The 24,820-nt window shown below is 46.4% G+C and overlaps 1 protein-coding gene across 1 annotated transcript in view; it reads right to left on the bottom strand.

Annotated features, from left to right (window-relative positions):
* The window catches only part of chl1b (cell adhesion molecule L1-like b), a 67,041-nt gene extending 43,255 nt beyond the window's left edge, over positions 1-23,786 (bottom strand). Inside the window, exon 1 of the mRNA XM_062545769.1 lies at positions 23,512-23,786. The gene's annotated coding sequence lies outside the window, so the exon portion shown is untranslated. The remainder of the gene's footprint in view (positions 1-23,511) is intronic.
* Positions 23,787-24,820: the final 1,034 nt, after the last annotated feature.

The raw sequence follows: 24,820 nt of genomic DNA, 5'->3' as shown, positions 1-24,820 counted from the left end.
CCTTGACACGTTAATGGCCTTGAAATTGCTTCCAGATCCTCATTTAAAAGGTGCACTCAAAACAGGGGGACACGATTTACGACGCGGTTTTGAAGCGTATATCACCAATTAAACCAAAGGATACAGTACTCAACTGCATCTGATTCATAGCACTATCTTACACTGTATAACACACTAGCTCGAGTATTTCAAAATGATTTCTAGTACATTTGCCCTCCCTCTAAACCAGGAAGCCATAATGCAGAGAGAGAGGGAGATAGTGCTCTTCCTGTATGTAAGCTAAGCTGGGTGAAAGCCTTAATTCTCCAGGCCATAAGGTAAAGAGGGCTACGGTTACAGCCCTCTGAGGGCTTCCAGCACACCCCCGTCAGGCGCCGGTCGCGCCGTGCCTCCTCACAGATGGCGCGCTCCGTGATCATGGCAGCCATCATGCCATCCGTCTTCATGATTAGCGCCACCCCCGCGCACCCCCCGCCCCCAGCCTCTCACAAACAAACGTCTGTTGCACATACATCAGCGGGCCTGGATACTATCGCTTAGGCGGATGAGAGATAGCAGGGGGGGACTGGGAGAAAAAAAAATAATAAAATAGCCTCGACGACAACAGCAGACTACTGCGAAATCTGTCTTGGATGCCCATTTGGGTAAGCGTGAAAAAAAGGGACAGAAAAAAAAAAATGCCCGCGAGGCCAGACAGAGATCACCCCCACGGCGGATGGGCCTTTTTCCAACTCGTCTCATCTTGTCTGGGTTGAGTAACCCCCTTGACGAGTTCAGATGAAGGGTCCCCCTTGAAGCCCACTTTAATCGTGTGACCCTCTCGGAATCAATAAGCTATTTCCCCCAGGGTCGCTATCAACAATGGAGTAGGGGGGTCCATCCTCATGAGATATTTTGAGTGTGTACACAAGTGGATTGTGAGCACTGGACAAACAGGGGTTTCGCGAGACAAATTCATTAAAAAAGGGAGCCGGGGCCGGCCCTTCAGTCAAACGCGCTGGCATGGCAACCGCGCCTCGGCAAATCTCCGGCGAACATACTCCACACACACACACCGCAATCCGCACAGAACCCCAGAGGCCCAAGCACTTAGTGTTAAACCGGCCTTCTTGGAAAAAAAACGGGACCACTCAATGGGAATTTAATAAGCAGATACCACAGGCACTGTGCCGGGGTGGACCGTCCTCATTATTATCATCATCTGGGCCGTCGCACCACAGTCTCCAAGCCCACCTGTCAGACTGAAGAGGTCTATCATAAACCACTCCAGGCACTCACCCGGGCAGCCCACAGCCTCCATCAGAGCTTTCAATCTGATTTCCTACAAGAAAGATTAATGTTTCTGGGAGGCTGACATCCTCTCTCTCTCTCTCTCTCTCTCTCTCTCTCTCTCTCTCTCTCTCTCTCTGTCTATCTCTCTCTCTCTCTCTCTGTCTATCTCAAACTCTATTTCACTCTCCCTCCCTCTCTCCCTTATTCTCTATTTCAGCACTCTCTTTCTCTCTCCATAAATGATCATAACAAACAGAGAGGCGCCTAATTTGCTTTGACCCAAGTCCCAAATGGAAAAAGGGAACGTCCGCTATACCTTTTAAGGAGAACTTCAGTGAGGGGGCCTTCATGTCCAGTGGTGAGACATAAGGTCAAGGGGAGAGGAGAGGAGAGAAGATGAGAGGAGAGGAGAGGAGAGGAGGAACGCACTGTAATGCTCTCCTAATCCAGCGCTGGAAAATGGATCAGGAGCCGTTGCACATGAGTAGCCGGCGCCTGATGAGGCCCAAGTCCCCCATCAGGGCTACAGGCACGGAACTGAAGGAGCTGCCCATTGATATGCTGGTCACAGGAAGCCAGCCTGACTCACACAACACTCCAAGGTACATCTCCATCAAGGCTGGCACTGGGAAAAAACCTTCTCTGATGAGAGCGTTATTGCATTAAGCCAGAACTTCAAAGAATATAACATTCCCTTATCAAATAATTGCAGGCAAGGTAAATAGGATTTTTCTGTCTCTTGTTATTATTTCAACCCAGAATCGACTTGTTTCGTTCAACTCATCGTAATCAGAGGATTTTGAAACCGGGTGAGAATATAATGCAAACAAACTAGTGCAAAGAACAAAGGAAATTAATTTGTGAGATGTATTATAAATTCATTCTTTGATTGTACTTTGTTAGGAATCACACCAGGTTGTTATTCTTACCCCTGGGCCCTTGGTAGTGGTGGGAAAGAGGAATTGCTATAGCTCACAAGACAGTCATGTTTTATTCTCTTAAGCCAATTAACCAGTATCAGGTAGATAAAGCCCATAGGCAACATTTTAGAAAGGGTTGTGGCAAACAGCATCACTATACAATTTTGCCCTCTGGCTCCGTTTGATTGACAGACTAAATCAATTGCCTCCAGTTGTAAGCTGCACACATGTGTACAGGTGTACACGTGGTACACGTGCTTCTTTAAAAAGAAATGAGAAAATGACCAAAAATACCCTTTGAAATGCCACACTGTGAGGCGACAGCGCGCAATTTACAGTTCCTCTCCGCGGTGAAACACCTCACTGCCCGGGGGGTCTAATTGCACGGGACGCAATCAAATGAGATCTTTCTCACGGATGTTTATGTATTTTTACGCCTCGCTCACCCGTGCGGTCGGACTGAGATATTCCATAGGAGCTGACAGGCGGTGTTCTAACACCTGCAGCTCACATCTGGTGTGTCTTTGAAGCCCGGGGGGGGGCAAAAGTGGAGGCAATTTCCTCACCAGCTCTCAGCGGGCCCGATCATACAACCACACCGTGTCCACCCCATGCCCTTACACAGACACACACACACACACACACACACACTCTCTCTCTCTCACTCTTTCTTTCTCTCCCTTTCTCTCTCACTGTTTTACAGCCCATCTGACATTTCCTCTCATAAAATACAACACCCTAAAAGTATTCAATGAAATATGTTTTATTGAATGACACAGGTGACCTAGTCAGGATTGCTATATGTCTTGGCTGGGCTCCAGCCGTCTTTTGTCCTCACACAGAGATTTTTTACCTGCGCGGAGTCGGGTATTGTTCTCTCTGATTCAGCTCTCCGGTTCATGCGAGCTGTATGGCATGATCTCACAAGAACAATGCGAAGGGGGGTGGGGGGGGGACTTTTCCTAGTGTCTGTGCATGAGAGTCTGCTCCACTTGAAAGAATACTTATCGAGATGAAACAAGCGTCTGATTCAGCCTGAAACTCGACGCGCGCACACATACACACACATGCACGCACACACTCCCGGAAAGTTATCGCTTGCAGAAGCAGGGCGAGGACAGACAGGGCCCTCTGAAAGGCCTCTGTGAAAAAGGGGGGGGGGGGGGCTTTTTGAAGAGACGCCCTTTGTCAGAGCCACATCAAAAGGCCTCGAGTCGAAAGTGAAACGCTCGGCTTTGTGTTCCCAGCATTCGGCGGGATGTTTGTTGTACTGTAGCACAAGACTAGTACTACTGTGTTTCACACGGTGACGGGTTTTTCCACCGCAGTTTCAACATGGCAAAGCCCGCTTCATTGAGCAGCGCCGCTCACAGGAGGAGCGTTTAACACTTCTCCGTGTCTCTCAGCCCTGGAGAGCCTGCGCGCTCACATCTCACTTCTCACTTCAGCCCGAGAAACTTCTTTCTCCTGCGGTGCACAAAATGCACCTGCTTTTGGGGCCTTTGCTGGAGTCACAGTAAATTATTCACCAGTGTTGCCCAAAGAGAGAGGAGGAGGAGGAGGAGGAGGGAGGCGAAAAAAAAATCCTGAATTCCACATTTTCACGGCCCTGAGGTTGGCATCTAGTTAGCAGTCTGTTCCGATCCAACACAGAAGGCGGTGGGCTTACTGTTGACGCCTGCTGGTGCCAGAGCATTTCCTCTTTCAGCGCAGACCGCCATCCATTATTTACTGTAGAGGGTGTGGGGTAGCACGGGACCCCCAGGAACCAAACAGTTCCTCATTTACAGCCACGGGAACAACAGATGTGAGGATATTGATTTCTGAACAGGCCATGTTAATAAGATAATTTCTCATTGAGCTGTGCTCTTGGAGCCTCTCTCCACCCCCCCTCCCACCGGGTTAAAGAGGCCCGCCGCACTCACATTAGTTATCGGCCCTGTCTGTAGTGCATGAGTGTGAGTGAACAGGTTTAAGAGGGTGCTGAGTGATAAGCAAGGGTGAGAGAGTGGACAGTTCCACCCCAACGCAATACAAACCAGACTTCTGTTTGCCCTTACCCCCCACCAACCCCCCCGCCACCCCAAAAACCCCTCCTGAGTTGCGCTGACAGACCTGAGGAATGACCACCATACACACAACACCCCATAACATGCTAGTAAACTGATTATGCTCCTCCAATGATAGCAGTTGGGCCCAATTTGAAATGTGAGCTAAGTGGTCTATAATCTCATCACGGGCTGCGTTAGCTTAATCCTGAAATCGGAGCTAGCATGGATCGGTGTGGTTTGTGTATCATTAACCCTTCCCTTGCCATCTGCAGGACACACTCAACTCATTTTCTCCCCAAGTTCTGGTAACCTCCATTTGACTAAGAGTAAATTAGAATGCAAAACATTAGCTGCACTACAGTCCTAATTCATAAAAATTCAATATCAGAGAAAGCAACAAATGGAGAGATATTACAACCAATCTAAAACTCAACTGCATCGTGATTGCAATGTCTTTACAACTTGATGTTTCAACTTCAACTTCAAAGTCGGTGGTTGGCAAACAGCCTAACATCTCAAAGAACAAAAGTACACGACCCTACGTTTGACTTCACCACAAACTTGCTTGGTTGACTAGCCTGTGGCACATTCACTCACATCAAGTGTTCAAAGGATCCAAAAAGGATCCTTAAATAGAGCAGAACAACTGTAAGTGAGAGCAAACACTGTTGGACAATGAGTAGGACTACGGGAGGCCACACAGGTGGTGTGGTGTCTGCCACAATATTAACTGTGAGAAATGGCCATGCAGAGTTTGTTTGCCCGCGGTGAGAGACCCTCAAATATTGGCCTGGCTCCTGGGTGTGTTCAGGGAGGATAGCTTTGAACAGCTGTTTCACCGAATGTTTATAAATCCTAACACTCAGCAACACACCCTCAGCGACACACACACACACACAGAGGTCCAGAGAGGCACACACACACACACACACACACGTACAGTACACACACATATACCATGGTAAAGATCAGTTAATCGAGAATCAGTGTTTTGTTCACATTCTCTAGTGCTCTTACAAGAGAAAAAAATAAAACATCACATTTCAAAAAAAGAAAATAGGCTATGTCCCTGGACAGCATTCATAAAAATTCATTTATGCTAATGAGGCGAGCTTTGAACATTTAGATTCTTTGAATCTAAATAGAAATATTTTGGGGAAATTCCCTTCGAAGGGATACACCTTGTAAAAATATCACAGAAGATTCTCTCACATCTTAATGTGCTCCAATTTATCGGGTATTTTATGTCACTGAGGCACAGGGAAGACATCGTGCTGAGTGGCTGGCTATGGCGAATGCATCAGGGGACGACAATTGAATTCTCCTCCCCCAGCACAGCCGGTGGTGGCAGACCGAACCCTGTTGCTGCTGTTCCCTGGAGCTAGTGTAGTGTAGTGTAGTGTAGTGTCGAGTCTTGCTGCCTGTCTACTGTCTATTCAGCGTGTTTTCTGTCAGACGAGAGATTGCCATCTCAACCACGGCCTGTCCACTTTTGTTGCCCACAACGGTGAGTAACAAGCTAACACACACACACACACACACACACACACACACACACACACACACACACACACGCACACGCACACGCACACGCACAGGCATGCATGCACACACAATCTCTCTAGCACACATAGAAACACACACACACACACACACACACACACACACACACACACACACACACACACACACACACACACAAACTCACCCAAACTCTCTCTCTCTCACATACACACCTGAGATACATATATATAGACAGACACCACACATACTCCAGGGGGGGTGGGGAATTCCACACATGGCAAATCACAGCAAGCACAAGGCAGATAAAGCTTTAAGCGCTTTTCGCTTCCGCCTCCCCAGGCTGGAGGAGAAATCATGGCAAGCAGTTTTCTCTCTCTCTCTCTCTCTCTCTCTCTCTCTCTCTCTCTCTCTCTCTCTCTCTCTCTCTCTCTCTCTTTCTCTCTCTCCTAGCCATAATGAGCTTAACCTTACAAGCTACGCTGCACTGTAATAGTGCGTGCTATTGTTTTGAAACAGCAGGATAAATCCCCTGCACATTCATACAAACACACATCGATCAAGGTTCCAGGCTGTCACCAAAGCAGCCCCCTTCACAACCCCATGGACAGGGAAGAATACTGAAATGCTCAGAGAAGAACGAGATGGAAACAGGATGGAGAGAAAGAAGAGGAGGAGGAGGAGGAGGAGGAGAGAGTTCTTTGAGTACCGGTGAATTTGGGACACTCTTTCTGTGATCCTGAATTCCGAGCCCGCCCCCACCCCTCTCCCAAGCCAAAAGCAGTTACAGCCTGGCCTCTCTTCAGATAAGGAAGTAATTACTTTTACTTGGCCTGTCGCAACTGGACCCTCTTGCTCACTTATTAACTTGCATGGCATTACTCTTCTCGCACACTGTGAGTGTGTGTGTGTGTGTGTGTGTGTGTGTGACAGAGAGAGCGAGAGAGAGAGATACAGTGAGAGCGACACACTAAGACAAAAGGGGGAAAAAACGGGGGAGAAACAGGAATCCGGCTCCATCCACGGCATTTCGCCGGGAGTCATAACAAAAGCACCTGTTTCGTTTACCCCCACTCCAGTCCCCGAGCCTTGCAGATGGCCACAGAGCGCAGATAGGAGCCAAGGTTGTTATAGCGACAGAGACCAGAGATGCACCGCTGCTACACTGCCAAGCAGATAAACCACCGGGTTTGCAGGTCCCTGAAGAAAAGAAGGCATTATCTCGCAAATGTCAATGTTATGAGCAGCAATCCCAGTCTGCTAACCTACTCTCTCTAAAGCACCTTAAAGTAGGAGATGCATACATAAACATGCATTTCTATACCACTCAAGGCCCATTTACGAAAAGCAAGGGGATTATCAATATACTTGCTGTGTTATTGAATAATTCATGGCTGTTGGATTAGAAATAATGAAGTGTCGTAATGAGATGAGGAGATATCCTAATAAAACAATGGCTTAGGAGTTCTCCTGCCGTGCAGCGTGTCTGTGGAACATGGAGGTCTGCGTGTTCCTAAGTGTGCATGTATGCCGTCTGTCTCTGTGCCTGCATACATAATGCTCTCTCCACTCTTTGAGGGGCATGTCACACTGCTCTCTCGCTCTCTCTTTCTTTCTCTCTCTCTGTCTCTCTCTCTCCCTCTCTTCCCTGTCGGCGAGGGGGGTCTTGTTTTTGGACCCTTGCGTGCTGAAACCACACTGGTGTTTTCCGCGAGGCACGAAGCTGCCATCAGGCCACTCTGTGCAATGTCGTGACATGGGAACTCCAATAAAAAGTGTTAAGAGCCAGGGGCATTAGCATTTTGGAAGCAGCTGAATGCACATGTTTGTTCCTCTTCCTGTACCACCCTGAAAGACTCCATTAAACGCGGGTGGGGGGGGGGGGGTTAAGGGGATCGCTCGGTTTCGGTCATATTAACATTGCGATTGAAAAAGGAGGCAAAGTTTGACAGTAAAAGTGAGTTTTCCTTGGAGATCCCGCTCCCTTTCTCTCCCTGTCGCTAATTGAGTGAGTTATGCGCTCCTCCCTTTTCCATCAGCGAGAGCAGTTCCCTAGGAGATCGTTCTGGTTTCCGTGGAAATGGGGTCTTAAAGTTATGGGGGCAAAATAACTTTTTTGTTTTTTTTCTTCCTTCTCCCAACCCCTCTCACTTTCTCTCTCCCCTCACAAATAAACTCGCAAATGCTCCACCTAGAGATGATTAGAATGCAAGCGGTGTGAGACTTTGAAGCACAGACGCCAGTGGGCCTCTCGCTGCACACCATAGAAACTCTTGACTGAAAGGCGGACGAAAGTGGAAATAATTGGGCGATTTGTACTGAAAGCGCACCTTGGAGGGGGAACCATTCGATAAGGGGAGGAAACAATCTTCAGCTTTTGTCCTCTGTAAATAAACCCCACAAAAAACGACTTGTTGTTTTGCAGCCTATTGAATGGAAAATCCAATGTATTTAAAAAAAAGCAACACAAAACAAATGTATTCATACATAGTCACCTGCCAATACACATGCCTGACCATGGCTGGAATATCACAGTCCGCAGAGCTGGCTTTGCCTGTGCGGATTAATTAGTAATGGACAATCCTGTTGGAATGGCTGCCGTCGCACAATACAGGACGTGGGGTTAAACCTGCATTTCAGGATCAGAGGTTAACAGATGGGGGGAAAGAGAGAGGCGATCCAAAGCGGGGCTTTCTGCAAAGAGAGGACTTATAGCACGAATCCCCTCTCACTGCATCTGTTTGAACTTCAATCTGAAACGTATTATCTCTCATTTTCACACCATGCTCCAAAAAATGTGCAGTGTCACACAGATGTACTTAATGGATTTAATGCTAATGCATTTTTAAGGGGCACTGAAGTGGAGGGGGTGGAGGTTGTAATAAGCAGACTGCCATCGCTGGTTTGTGTCTGCTTGTCAGCAGCTCTCGTGACGCCTGCCGCTGCCAATGATCTCAGGTGAGGAGCTCAAGCTGTGGTTGCAGTTGGACCACTGGGCAGTTAGGGCTATGCCCTCAGCCCACTCCTCTCTAATACTCTCTCTCTCTCTCTCTCTCTCTCTCTCACTCTCTCTCTCTCTCTCTCTCTCTCTCTCTCTCTCTCTCTCTCTCTCTCTCTCTCTCTCTCTTTCTCTCTCTCTCTCTCTCTGATCCTAGCTGGATTATCATGCATTTAACACTTGCCTTTTTTTGATTTCTCTAAAACATATATAATCTTTAGGATTCTAGAGAGAGAAAAAACAGTAGATGGCCCGACACAGCTAATGGCTTTGACCATTATTGATTTGCTTCAGATGACACACAAAAAAAGGGTGCTTCTCTTTCATGAGTGAAAGACACAAGGAATCTCTCCGGCTCAGAGAGAGAAAGAGAGAGGGAAAAGATGAAAAGGAGAACTGATCAAAACAAACATGAACCAGATTCGCTCTCATCTGAGAGGCCGTAAAAGAGCCTTGATCCATTTAGCTCTGGACACGTTCCATTTAGTCGTGTTGGCAGGGGTGCAGATCTGGATCCAACCCGCCACCCCCCCCCCCCCCCTCCCTCGCCATAAGAAGATTAAAACGCGATCTAGCAGGGCTCCCAGATTGACGGAGCGACAGGCTAGGCAACTGGTGGACAGACACAGGGGGAGAAACCTCCGAACAGACATCTAAACCCTGCAGATGTCCCCCACCACCAGCATTATAAGCCCTCACCACTGATGGTGTGATTTGAAATGTTACCCCACTTTATTCCCTTATTCCCTCACTTCTCTCTCTCTCTGTCCCCTTCCTTATTTCTGTTTTGGCCCCAAAGCCCTCTCTGGTGGTTGTGTGTGCACTTGAATAATTGATAGTCGGGCAGAGTTGGAGAGAGAGAGAGAGCGAGAGAGCAAGACCGTACGGCAGGCCCCTACCGTGGAGAGAGATATACAGACTGCGCTGGACACAACGCTTGCTGCGGAGGTACAGATAAGAGGTAATGAGAAACTGCAGAGCTTGCTGCTCGCATGGAGACAGATGAACACTGCCTCCTGTCAACGTGTGCATGGTGCGTGCACTTACACACACACACACGTGCACACACACACACACACACACACACACACACACACAGACAGGCGCCCCACTCAAAAAGCGTTCAACAGAGCGGAACCAGCAGAATACACTTTAATTTTGTTTTTTAATGAGATAACACACTGTCACTCCATAGGGCAACACCATTAAGATCACAGCATCGGCTCCCTACAGAAAACACACACACACACACACACACACACACACACACACACGCAGAGCCACCGTGACGTGCACGGGTCAAAGCCCACTGTGTCTCCCTCAGAGATAAACCTATTGATCTGCATCAGGTAGGGCCGGAGCCAGAGGCCAGAGGCCCCGTCATAATTAATGTTCTGCCCACACGACAGAAAATAATGAGACAGGACTCAGGCACACAGGTGATTCATGCTCAGCCAAAGGGGAGTCCCTGGCACGCTGTCACATGGGACGCCAGAGCCGCATGGAGAGGAATGGCGGCCGTTTATTTGATCACTTACGCTCGTTTGTCTTAATCTTCCGCACACATTAGGTGACAACGCTCGCGCCTCTACACTGAGCCGAGGGGGAAAGAACTTAAGAACTTCATAAATCTACTATCTCTCTCTCTCTCATCTTCGGAGGAGTTATATTTCTCAGGGCGCTCGGATATTGCAAAATGGCTGATTGAAGATAGAAATTTGCCATCAAAGACAGAAAGGCTGAATGCTCAAATGGTAAGCGAGGCACAGCTGTAGTTCCTAAATGAAAAACACTTGAATACTTGCTATCACACAACTATGATATTGTGAGCTGACGATATTTCAACTGCTCTCTTCCCGCTGAAACACTAGACTTACTGAGCCCTGTCGAGCAAGCCCCCGACTACAGACAAAACAAATAGACAGCGAGAGAATGATAAAATGGGCTGATGATGAGGCTTTCGGTGATGAGGTGGGAGAACGGAATGGCCTCCTTTCTTCCTGAGCAGTAAAGTGTTAAATGGAATGGGTATTGATTTGCAGACCGTCCATTTGGAGGCAGGACTGGCGTTCTAGTGAAAAAAAAAAGGCAGAGTGCAATGACCGCGGGCTCTCTTTTTCTCTTTCTCTCTCTCTCTCTCTCTCTCTCTCTCTCTCTCTCTCTCTCTCTCTCTCTCTCTCTCTCTCTCTCTCCATCCAAATCCCATGGTTGGCTCACGGGAGCAAAGAAAAATCCATATTCTCCTCATGGATGCCAGTAGAGTATACAGTGCACATCTGAAGCATGCTACGATGACCCGTAAAGAGGCGTTCAGCTGCAATGAAGCTGATTAATGCGTGTTTCTTTCCGAACGCCATCGATTTTCAAAAAACGGATTTTCCAATGCACCTCTGATCAATGGCAGGTAATGGTTCATTACTCTAATGAAATTAGTGCCCATCACATCAGTGCCCAGAACCATTACAAAATAATAAAAGAATAAAAAAAAAAACGGGAAAAATGGAAGAAAAAAAAACGTTTTGCCTTCTTACTGGAGTCGATACGATGGATCCGAGAAGAAATCTTTGTGAATAATTAGGAGTCTGGGGAGAGCTCATGAGCGTTGCATTCTTCCACATCCCATCCCCCAATCAAACCAACTAAAAAAGCAACAAAGCCAACCAAACCCAAGCAGACCGAAGCAGAAGCAGCAGCAGCAGCAGCAGCAGCCTCCAGCCCACAGCCACCTCCTCCAGCCCCTCCTCCACAGTTCAATTCGTAATATTGAAAAGTGTAAACAACCTCATCTTCTCCGCACTGTAAATGAAGATAAATGAGGACTAAAGCTCCAATTAGATGCCTGCAGGGAAGAAGAGGTGGTAGAGGAGAGGAGAGGAGAGGAGAGGAGAAGAGAGGAGGAGAGGAGAGGAGGAGAGGAGAGGACACTAGGCTCAGATGCAATGCTCAGGCTCAGTAGGGGGTTGGTGTGGTTTGGCATGGTGTAGGGGGGCTGTTCCTCACACAAGGAACAGGAAGACTTGAAGGTTGCAGGGTGTGCAGAAGAGATGTCCCATAGCCATTAATGGAGTGAGCCATTATATTTCTTTATTTATTTTTTTCCCTCTAGGACTGTTCTCCGATGCGGCTGGTGAGAAGTTGCCGAGGCGGCAGAAACATGCCATCACCATTCCAGTTACCGGCCCAGCCGCCTGTGACGCACACACTCTGATGACTCCTATGGAGATCGTGCTCAAGCAGCCCACACACACACACACACACACTCACACACTCACTCACTCACTCACTCACTCACTCACACACATACACACACACACACACACACACGCACACGCACACGCACACGAACACACACACACACACACATGCGCGTGTGCACGCACGCACACACACACACACACACACAACCAACTCCAAACCCATCCCCCTTCATCCCAGGCTGGGCTGCTAGTACTGGCACATCCGCCTCATCCACCTCACCCACCAGGCCGGCACCACGCCTGGTTCATGGTGCACCGAGCATCTGCTGTGTAGGAGTCGGTGCTGACCGAGTAGTTTCACCAGGGATGCAGCCACCTCCCCCCAGGCAGTGCGATTTCTGCCCGATGGGCTGTGTACTGCTTTTTATTTATTTATCTTTTTTTTTTTTTTTGGTGTGTACAAAACTGGAAGGGTTCAGCAGTGATGCTAGAGATAAGGGCCAGATAAGGGATCACACCGCTGCACACATTTGTGCTGCTTCAAAGGTGTGAATGTTTTGCACGCTGCAAAAACATCTGAGGTAAATATAGACGAACAGTGTTTGGGGAAAGGGAAGCTCCACTTGGGTGAGCATGCGAGCGGTGGTGCCGGATACTTAAACCCATGAGACAACACACATCCACCCACCCAACCCCATACACACACACACACACACACACACACACACACATAGGCGAAGACACAAACGCGCTCACACATACACAAACGGCGCAGTGAACGCCTTTGTACCTCTTCCCCCACCTCTCTCCGCCTGTGCTCCATTGAAAGTGACAGCGAGGCAAGGCTCCATAAATCAGTCATTGATTCTCCATCCACCCCCACCTCTTACTCAACACGGCGCAGAACGAGAGCGCAAGCTGTTGAGGAGCGCTCAGTGGGGAAATATAGGCTTGCTGCACGCCTGCACAGCACTGAAGAGAGAACAGATCCTCCTCCATCCTCCTCCTCCATCCCCCTCCACCACCCCCCAACCTTCTCCAGATTCAGAACCGCCGCTGAAAGAGGCTGGGGAGATCTCCCTGATGGAAAAAAAAGACCCCTTTAGCATGCAGCGCTAGCGCCAGGCTACCGAACGCCTCCTCACGCTGTGCCACATCATCTCCACATCAGAGAGTCGAGACAGGTAGACGTGACTTCACTGCCAACGCTCGCCGACGCTCTCTGCGGGATCTCGCGAACGACGGCATCCCCCCCCAAAATCTGCCAAATCGGTATCTATTATTTACCAAGCAGCCCGGAGAGTAAGGCGCCACGAAAAAAAGAAAATCTGTTGTCTCTGTTTTCAAGGCGTTTTAAATTGTTTGCAAAATGCACAACATGCACTGGACAAAAAATGTGATGACGACACACTATCAGCCAAGAGATGTGTAAACATTTACCCAAGAGACACATTCATTCGGCGGTATGATTTGACAAGTGTAAACCAACAGAGGTGAATGGAAGCAGCTAAAAGCCTAAAAATAAATATTTGAATGCTAATTGAGGTAACCATGCGTTGGCCACTACGATGGGCCATGCACTTGTTTATGTCTCGGTTCGGAATATGATGGGGGTGGAGAGGCCTGTGCCAAGGCAGTGTATATCTCCTCCAAAGGGGGCAGCGCCATGAAGGTTATGTATATGGGTCGAACAGTGTGGCCACTGTTCGAGAGCACAAGCCCAAATGAAAGGCCTTTTTCGGGGCCAGCAAACCGTGTCTATGTCGGGGTGGGAGGAATGCGGGCGATGAATGGGAGAAGAGGCTGCCCGAGTGCCCTTCATACGCGGGCATAAAGGGACGGGAGGAATGCGGGGGGTTAATAGGGGTGCGTTGGCACTCGGCACCGCAGTCCCAGATCCTCTCACGCCATAGGTGGCACCGGCAGGGGGTAGAACAGGGGCCGATTCCTGCTTCTGAGGCAAGCCAAAAGGGATGAGGTTTGAGGGGTGGAGGGGGGGGGGGGTTGTACTGAGAGGTGCCTTAGAGAGGACGTAATGACATTAGATACGGACTGGCAGGGGGGGGGGGACATCAGTGCACCCCCTCCAAGCTCTTCTGGGTCTTTAGCTGGTGGGGCACTGATACAGAGAGAGGTCATCATACAACATGGGGTCCCGCAGCGGAGAGGTACTCGAGAAGAGGTGGAGGGGGTGGGGGGGGGGAGTAAGGGTGGAGTCTCTCCATCCACTCTACACACCTCACTGAACTGATGATGGGGTGGAGTGGAGTGCTAGAATGAACAACGTCAGACACAGACACACACACGCAAACAGTAAACACATTTGCAAGCATACACACACACACACACAGACCATACACTGTGATGCACCCAGAGATACACACCTACACACACACATAGGACAGGCAGAGTCTCCGTGAGACTACTCGCGCATGTGTGCCAATGCCACAGGCGTCTCACACTCCGCTAGTTCCTCTCCAAGTCCCAGGTGGCACTGGTTGCCAATGGAAACCGGCTCAACTGAAACGGGGGGAACGAAGGAAAGAAAGCCTAAACAGATGGAATTACAGAGGACCAGAAACTTTAAGCAGGAAAAAGCCCCCTTCTCAGATTGGCTCCTTTTCGACGAAGAGGAGGAAAAAAATCCTAAGGTTCACTGAGCTGCCGTGAAGTAATAACTGTCCATCAAACCTGATGGCCCATAACTGTTCGCTGGAGGACCTTGTGTGACTCCTCTCATTTGACGGACAACACCATGCCCCAATTACTTGGGCACGGTGGCAGCTCTACAAGCACGGACAAAAAAAAAGAAAAAAAAAGAACAATAACAATCACACCACACCTGCCCTGCCCAATTTGTGCGTGAACCCTTGACAGAGCCAGACCTGTGTCACTCATGACAGAACAGCCCCCTAATGCACTGCAGGCTAGCCTGCGCGTCCTTTGTTTTCTTTTTCATGGAACATACTTTGTTTGTTTTTGCTTTGTTTTGTTTTGTTTTTTTCTTCACCAGTTATTTTGTTAATGCTTCATAATGAGCCACTGCTAAAATGTTTTTTCAGAAGACTTGATGAGACCACAATGCCTGCCAGTCAGAGCAGATTCCACTTCCATCAACTGCCACGGCCTATTGTGCTGAGTGTGACAAAATAGGCTGTAAAATAGTTTTATTACGATCTATACACATGGAGATAGAGATGGGGGGAGAGAGACAGAGAACAATGACTGGGACACATCAGAGGCAGATGAACTGCCACGCTCAGCCTTGGATCCCTTCACAAAGCAGGACCCTGGTGAGTCTGACACAACTTCACTTTGAGTCTCAACTCGACACTAAAGGTGTCATAGGAGATAGGATTCACATCAAGGCTTATTCCATTTAAAAGAGGACTGTCCTAAAACTGACTGTCTGGATATTTCCCTGAGCAGACATTACATTTATCTTAAAGCACTAACACTGCAGAGCCATATAATATCTATATGGCTCTGTAACACTGTATCTGCAACATTTTTCCTGGGGTTATGAGGGATCGTTTCCACTGTTGGTAGACTAGCCACTGACTAAACGCCTTATCGGCATCATGACTCAGATGGTGCTGTGTAAAACAGAGCTTCTCCTCTCTTCCCAGATGTCATGTCCTCATGGACTAGGACACATGGCAATATGCCAACAAGTTGAGGAGTAAATGCTGATGAATGTGAAACTACACACACACACACACACACACACACACACACACACACACACACACACACACACACACACACACAGCCACAAAACAGTCAGTCATATGTCCAGTATTCAATGCCTGTCAGTCATCTCCTTTCTGGGACTTGGGGACTTGTCAGGGAGAACATCACTATGAAAAAAACACAGTTACAGTCCCGGACACTGTCCCAAATCCAACAGTCCTTCCACATTGCCAGCGTTAATGGACAATACTGATTGGAGTTGAGTTGTGGGCCAGTAACAAATACCAGAATACTGCAAAACATTTGACCACTTCCAAGTCTTTCAATCATTTTGGATATTATACAGTAGCTACAGTATATCTGATTTTGCTGCTCAGATTCAGACTTCAGGGATTGTTATGGCCGTCTTTGTATGCACTTTTTCAGACCGGCATACTGTAGTGCACAACAAACAGCAAATATATTATTGAAACTGATTAGTTTTCCTGTCTCTCTCAAGGGCTCAACACAACTGATTTAAATTCGGTCAGACAATCCCACTGAAATGATGCATGCTGTTTTAAATTAAAAAGTGTTCAGAGAGCAGATCCTAGAGGTGCATGCAATTAAAAAAGGAAGGGGGCAGCCTTAGCTTGTGACAAGGTTTGTTTATCCTCTTAGATGGACTCATCTTCCAAAACATATTTTAGGTGCACACTAATTCAGCATGGGAAAACTACTCATTAGATATGAATGGGTCAGTTGTGTGAGTGAAGCATCTTTCTCCAACTATAGCATGATTGATAATCAATCTTTCATGTCACTGTGTAACATTAATTATAGAGTAAACACAGTAATTTAGCATAATGTCATCATGGATTCATTATTGATGTAGAAATCCTGTCAACCTCTCATATCTATTGGACACCCAAACCCCCTCTACTCTTTCATACACACACATGCTAAAACAAGGATTTAGCCAACTTGCATCACCTACATTTAGTCAGTGTGGCATAGTGTTCACAGCAACCTGCACAGCCCTGATTAGGTAATGCAATTAAACAGCATTCACCACTGAGAGTTCCTAATTTAGGTCCCATTATCTGTCCATTTGGTCCACAAAACAAAGCACCTGCACAACAGGCACATTTGCTTAAAAGGGTTGATTTTTTCCTGAGTTTAAAATAAATAATGAAAAACTTGGCTTCAGCATGACTTCCATTTTGGTGTGGATTTGTACAGTACTTCACAACACAAACAGTATCTCATGGGCTATTAACTTCCAAGGTTAGAAAACAAAATGTTTCCAAATGAAGCCTCCAAATGTGATGCAAGCATGAAGGAAAGATATTCAAGTGAGTGCAACGCTTAAATCAATCTGACAGTGACTGAAATGAAGTTCTCCCAGTGGAATCCAGCAGATAAACTTTACTAAAAAAATGTTCCACGTCGATAGCAGTGCTGGCAATGTTTTAGGTCACCCAAATAATTTACAACAGAAGAAAAAACAAGTCACAAGAAGCCCTGCCAGAAATGATCGCACGTCATCCAAATTTCTACAGTCCCAGAGCTCCGTTCTGTAAACCCCAGGAACTAGCGGGTGGCTAACACCATAATCAAACATGTGGCCATAAAAAATAAATAGGCTAAGTGAGGATTCTGGGTATTTACCAGCAAACACACTAGTTGAAAAAATAATGAGGTCAAAGGGTCGCTGTCTCTCTGCAGGTGTTCCGGGGGAGGAAGGGGGCGGTGGGGTGTAATCTAGCGCACAGACTGCACAATCTGGCAACCATCTCACACCAAATTTGCCATTTCTGGAGGCGAACATTAAGAACTGGGCTATCAGTGAATTTTGGCACTTTCCGCTGGCAAAGCTCCATCGTGCCAAGGACAGACACAAAGACCCCGGTTCTCCCTCCTCTCTTTAGCCAGTTAAATAACCTTGAGGATTTTCCAGACATTGACGATTACAAAACACCGGCCTCCATTTTGAGGTTATTAGACTGAAAACATTGACACAGAATTTCTCTCATTGGTTGACATCATTTACTTTTAATACCCTTGATGGGGATCATTAGGGGTCAGTTCAAGTGTTTGACTTGGAACGCTAGATTATAGACAGTTACGCAACACAAAATGGAAGAGCCTCTTCAAAATTATACGCTGCATTGTCACGTTGTTTGTGATTGCCTGCTGCGCTGCGAAACAATTAGCATGCTGTCCTTGTGCTACCCCTCTGATTGCAGCTGATCAGCGTGATGATCCCCCATTTGGGGATAGCTATGCTGATGCCTGTGGGCGGCTATGGGGCCGCTAAACAGGCTCTTTCTATGCAGAGCAGGGCAGCACACGTCGTAATTCCTCGCGCTAGTTTATCCTACGTGCGCGCGCTCGCGCGGGAGGGGCGCTACGGCTGTAGCGGCTAGGCTACGTCAGCTGGGTTTTCCACCTGCCCCGTTTACTGCACCCGGCGGAGGGAGCGGGTCTGGCGTAATGAGGTCCCACGGGACCAGGCTGCCTAGGCCTGCAGCTGGCTGAGTCTCAGGCAACCACACACTTTTAATGCCGTTTCGCCCCAACCTGACGTTCCATCTCTGGTTACAGACATACCTCTCACTTAATGCCCAGCAGGAGGACGTTTAATGTCACTGATGGCCATCCAGTCAAGCCTGCTTAGGAGTTAGATGACACCCCATATTTCAATTTAAAGGGCAATAACTTTCTACGCGCGTGAGGGCAAAGTCTGCAACATCTCATGCCATCGGCGACAACGAGAGAGCTTGAAGTGGAAGTTATAGTACATATTACATCGATTAGTAAGCAGCAGGCTACAGCATCACCTCCACCATCACTAATCCATATGCCTACACTACTTTTAGGGCCCAGCAGGATGCTATTTTGGACACAGCCTATGATGAATGGCGTTCGGAAGTTTGTGAATGGTACACAGTTGTTTACACAGCAGAGGCGGTGAAGAAAGGGAACCCATTGCATGTTTCATATCACGTCTTTAGCTACAATGGGCCTTTTCATGGCCATGAACTTCTAGGTCCCCATGGCTGTCACATTTATCCTCCTTCATCCTTTCTCTCGGCCCTGCACAAAGGCTTCGGGGCGTCCCTTGCAACCTTGCCCATAAGGCACAATACGCCGCTCTCAGTGAGCGGGACAAAGATGCACTTATTGCATCTTCCTCTCTGGCCATTAGTCATGTTTATGTTTCTCAGCCTTATATGTGAGTCTTATATCAGCCATGGAATGTCTTTTTTTTCCCCAGCTTCCTGACATATGAGGAACGGCTTTATATGCCACGTGCATGCGTCCCACTGTGCGACTTCTGGGGGGACCCTCCGCGTGGCATTTAAGATAATAAAGCATCCTGCTGCCACACTACTACCAGTCTGGCTGTTCTCCCACTGGCCCTATTGACCAATGCTCGGCTTTACATAGATTACGTATTAAAACTAAATTATTCATCCAAAGAGATTTTCATAAACAGATTGCATAATAAATCTAGGCTAAGACATGTAGGGGGGGATGTATATTGGGTTAGAATGTTGGGGGCTGAGCTTGATATGTAGCATCATTGTGCAATGAACACGCCTGTGGATGTTGACATTAGTCTTACATGTTTCTCTTCTGCTTATGTCTTATGCTTTACTCGTGAAAACCTTAAATGCCATTTAAAACCCCTTTCCATTTGACGTAATGTTATTCAATATGTCCAACCGCAAGTGTTATCCGCTGATGAAAACACAAGATAATATTCCCAAAACCATCCATCAGCTGTATTGAATTTCATTGATTCTCAGGGATTAGTGAGTGGTCCAATATGTGAAATCAAACATCGGACCCAGGAGACAGGTATCCAATTTGATGCTGGGCTCAGCTGCAGGCAAATGCAGGTACATGTGAAATCTGTGTTGCTACCACAATTGTGTGGTTTGTGACTTATTACTGTAATATAGAGAGAAAACAAAAACACTAGGCTATTTTTTGGCGAGTGACAAGCATTGGTTAAGGGCACCTAATATTCTCTCTGCTAGAAGGTGGGTAAGCCCTGCGCCTCTGTAATATATTTGATTTCTGCACTACATTTAATCTGGGACAAGTTGAACAAGCCAACACCAATTGGGAAACAGGATCAGGATTATCACGTTGCTGAGGGCTATTCTGACACCGCAGTAATAACAGAAAAGCACATTTGGTAAACTGTGCATGCCTCAGTGAGTATACACACACACACACACACACACACACACACACACACACACACACACATTACCCATACCTCTTCTCCGGATGTTACCACAGTAGTGTATTAGAAAACAGGGAAAATAGCTGGCAGCAAACAGGAGAAGCATCATCCACCATTTCCCCCTTCACTGTGTGTGTGTGAGAGAGAAAATTATGCTCTTTCCTGTAAATGCACTAACCTGCCTTACGTAACACAAAATTGCCTACACACACCACTCAGTCAGTGCAGGTGCAAAGAGGGCCTCAGCCAACCAAACGCACAGACCTTCGTCGGTTCTCCTTCCAGCTGGAACATTCTGGAGAGCGAAACCTCTGAACATATGTGATAACATTGACCTTTCTTTCGGGGGTTTGTCCTTAAGTGTTGCTTTGCAGATTAATTGCCCATGCAACACAGCCTGTAATTGATGACGTTAACCCCTGTGCTCCTACCATGTCTAGTGTGAGCGAGCCACAGAGGTGAAATACAGGTAATCATAGTCTATGATCATAATTTCTATTTTTAGCTACCGTGACTGTTTCTTCATTTTGCCATACCCTTACAATGCTGACAATGCTAATCCTCCCTCTTGCTCTCTCTCTGTCTTTCTCTCTCTGTCTCTCTCTATCTCTCTCTCTCTTCCTCCTTCTTCTTCTTCCTCTCCCTTCACAAAGTACAGAATGGAAGTAGGTAATGGTGTGTGCATCTTGTGAGTGTGCATGATTTTCACGCTTGTGACCAAATATTCCCCCAGAAAACACACACAAGGTTGCTGTCAGTAGTCGTAAGTGTGAGGGGGTTTGGTCTCAGGTAGAGCCTCGCCTCTTTGAACTCCTGCCTCCAGCATGAGGAGCACCAGCCATGTCTGTAATTGCCTGCACCAGTGGAACCCGGCTTGAAGCTCAATTACAACACAGTAGTAGACGGCTTTATGCAGCAAACACTCTCAGTAAAGTCTAGACTTCCCCCGTTAACTGAAGCTCAGTGTTAAGCTGTGTGTATCCACACAAGACAGAGAGATAACAGAATACAAAGAAAACGTCCATAATACTTTGTCACTGGCTTCACTGAACTGATGATGAGTCTATTCTCCAGTGATTTTTATATTTTGGGTATTAACTGAAAACTACAAATGCCGATTTCAATCCAAAACACTACAGAGATTATCAATGAATCACAGTGGAATATAAAAAAAAACTCCCAGGTAAACCCCCTCAATATGTTTTGGGTTTCATTCATTTTCAGTCTGTTTGTTTTCTTTCTGTCTGAGGCTTCTGTCGCTCTGTATAGCCCGGTTGTAATCAGTCTTCCTCTGGTGGGCAATGTCTACATTTTTTCCATTTCCTGCACAGTGGCTTCATGCAATCTGAGAATGAAGCCCAACTTCAATTTATTATTATTAGAAAAGTTTGAATCTGCTTCTGAGGATATGATTCGCTTTTGTACTCTGCACAGCGCAAAAATGAAAAAGGAAATTAGCATATTTTTGACAAGGACGCAGGTGTCCCTAAAGTGGATTTGTATGATTGAATGAGTTCAGAGGTGTTTCTCTTGTGTGTGTGTGTGTGTGTGTGTGTGTGTGTGTGTGTGTGTGTGTGTGTGTGTGTGTGTGTGTGTGTGTGTCTGTGTGTCTGTGTGTCTGTGTGTGTGAATATGTTTGTGAGTATATGTGTGTGCTTGTACGTTTGTGCATGTGTGTGTGTGTGCATGTGTGTGTGTTTGTCTGTTTGTTTGTGTATATGTAAGCGTGCGTGCATGTGTGTGTGCGTGTGTGTGTGTGTGTGTCTGTGTGTCTGTGTGTCTGTGTTTGTGTCTATGTGCATGAGTCAGACAGTTACACTGTCGCACTGCTCTTCTCTGTGGATATGATGATCTGCTTGAGCTGCTATCTAGATAGGTTCAGCTAAGTGCATGTACCAAACCACATGACGTAACTGTGCCAGACGTTCAATATAGCTTTGTGTGGTGTGGGATGCTGTAACAGACCACAACAAACACTTTTAGGATATAATTTCACAAACTTCCCTTTGCACGCTGGGATTTAAAATTTTCCGATAATCTCCAGTGAGAAGCCTTCCTAGAGAGGCAGCCCATGGTCAGCCTATTCAGTGCAGACTGGTACCCAAGCTTCATTAGTGGGTTCCATTCCTCTTTGTCCTGGGCTGACAGATTTTGACCTATTTTTTCTCTAACACAGAGCCCTAGTGGCCTGGAAAGACTGTCTTTGGCAGATAGATGAATTCCATGAGGAAGTACCCAGGGGACTTCATCTTTAGACTTATATTGAGATTAAATATGATTTAGTAGGGTCTGTGGCTCAACTACAGAATCTAGGAAATAGAACTCCTTCATGCATGTAATATTCCATTAGTACAGTCTTTTGCTCCATGTGATGTATAACACAGTAGCCTACAGTACAGGTGCAGGTGCCGGTTCATTTTTGGACCTGTTAGCTATTTGGACATTCAAGACGACTTGTTTGAGAACTTGGGTTTACAAACCAACCTCCAAATAATACAATCAACAAGCAATATTCAAGAATCAAACAAGAAGGAAAATAACCTAGCCTACTCCACATATACAGTGTGACTAATAGATGTAGCCGAGTGATTCATGAGTTATAAAGCAACAGTAATGCATACTTTTTGTCACAGATAGCTTGTGATAATTAGTGAATTGTTTATCTACTACAGAAGAAAATGTCCCATACTTAGAAAAAGAAATAAATGCTATATTGCTGCACCAGCCTCTTCAAATTATTAAACTGACAGCGGTAGAGTTCTATGATTGATCACTGAAGCGAACCACCTTCTATTCGTGTCCTGTGATCCCTGGCACTCAGAAAATTAGATGGAAATTTTATGAGTGGGGAATTCTCTCTCAGCCAAAAATGAGGTGAACTACTTGAAGGTCAAAAGCTCATTGCAAACTGTCTATTTTAGGATGAGGCAATTTTGCTCCAGCGTACAGACCATTTTAACCACCTGGTGCTTATAATAGGTAAAATAAATACGCGCTAATAGCTTTAAATTTGACCATGATTAACAACTCTGACCAGCTTATAAGAGCTTAGGCTATACGTTACAGAGTTCTTCCGCAATCATACGCATAGCCTTCATACTACATAACCACCTATTACAGCAGCGTAAATTCTAACACCGAATTGTAGGCTCTAGCACGGTGCACCCTCGACATTTCTGCCCTAAAGTGAAACCAAACTGGTCAGGACAGAGTTGCCATGCAACAAATTGCATGTACCTGCAGCTGATTATATAGCCCAGCGGATGAACCGAGAATCAAAGTAAGCTTTTGAAATATTACACGCAATGAATGTAAATTAAGTATTCTTAAAACATCGTTTAGGCTACCCAATGAATTGTAAAATACTCAATAGCCTAGTCTCAGAAAGAGTCCTGCACCATTTGTGCACAAAAGGGAGAGAGGACATTGGTTTAACATATTGGTTTGAAAAAAAAAAAAAAACATTCACAACATGACAATCACATATAACCCTACCTGTTTGTAAGGAAGGAGCAATATGTCCGCAAAGGACATGACAAATAAACAGATAAAATATATATATTGCGCTACTTTATGAAGTAGGCTACTAAGACTTGCACGCGGGAACAGATGTGCTTACCTATCCGCAGAGTTTCTTCAGTTGCTCTGGCAGGTTTCGTTTGAAGCCGGTCCTCAACTCTACTACTGAGGAACTACACGCGAGCAATTGGTCAGGGGAACTGGAATGACACGAGACTGTTTCTCCCAAGATGCTATCGCTTTCCCTTTTCAAAAAAATAATAGCTTTTCCCCTACAAAGACGCTCACAGAGACCCAATCGCGGTCAATAGCTTTTAGAAATCCATGGCAACCGCAAAAACCCTCCACAACTTCGCAACGTAGTGACCGGGTTAAAACACCCCCAATGACAGGGACATTATTCCGCTTGCAGAATAGGTAGCAATAGGGATGGAGCTGGGGGAAGGGGCGCATGAGAAAGACGAACGAGAGGCAACGTACCGTGTTACAAAAAGTAATGAAGAAATAAAATAACGCTGACAGACACAGTGAGGTTTGCTCAACTACGTAGGAGGCTATCAAAAAAGGAGTTTCAACACGTTCGCGAGTAGCCTACATGCAATGACGTCAGATATCGATTAGTTGCGTGAGTAATGTGCGTTTGAAGATGGCAAAGTAGGCTATAGACTGTTCTAGGCATCGAAAGACAATATCGTATTTTTTACCTCCCTGCAAATTAGGATGACATAGACAGAGGGGCCATCTACTCTTGTCAAGCTGGGGTTTTCAGCACCTTAGACAACATCTGAAAAGAACTCTTACGTCATCTACTTGGACCTTTCACCTCAGCATTAGTTAAGAATGGAAATGAGAGAAGCTGTGGTGTGGAAAGGCTTTGAAAGGGAGAAGAGCTGGAACTATAAACAGACACTCCAAAGATTTTAGAGGAAAAGGGCATATTTGGAAAGAACTGTTGAACCTGTAGGATAGAGTTTATTTTTCTTCCCATAAGAATTCTGAATAAACAAGGCATATAATATAATACTGTATTCTCCACTTATGCATCGTACACTCATATGCTATACACTGGAATAATGCCACATTGAGTTGAGTGAGAACTGAGTAGACTTAATTTTGCTTTGATTCCCAGCCTCTCTACTGCACATGCTGCTCACTTTGGAAGGAAATAACCAACTAAATCAAGTAATCTAATTCGGACCAATTCAGCATTATTGAGTGGCTTGCAAGATTCCATTCAAATCGCAGCAAATGTAATTGGAACCTTTTATGAAGCACTCTGTGGTACAAATTGATTTATTGTCTGTCTAGGGACACCTGTCTCCGTTTTAGACTGGATGCTTCCATGCCATAGAGATCTCTGACTCTGGCTCAAGTTTCATTGTTAAGAAAATGGTTAAGATGACTGGTTG

Source organism: Sardina pilchardus, chromosome 9, assembly GCF_963854185.1.
Source record: "Sardina pilchardus chromosome 9, fSarPil1.1, whole genome shotgun sequence".
Classification (NCBI taxonomy): domain Eukaryota; kingdom Metazoa; phylum Chordata; class Actinopteri; order Clupeiformes; family Clupeidae; genus Sardina; species Sardina pilchardus.
Note: the sequence above shows the minus strand (reverse complement) of the source record. Positions and strands in the feature narration are given on the sequence as shown.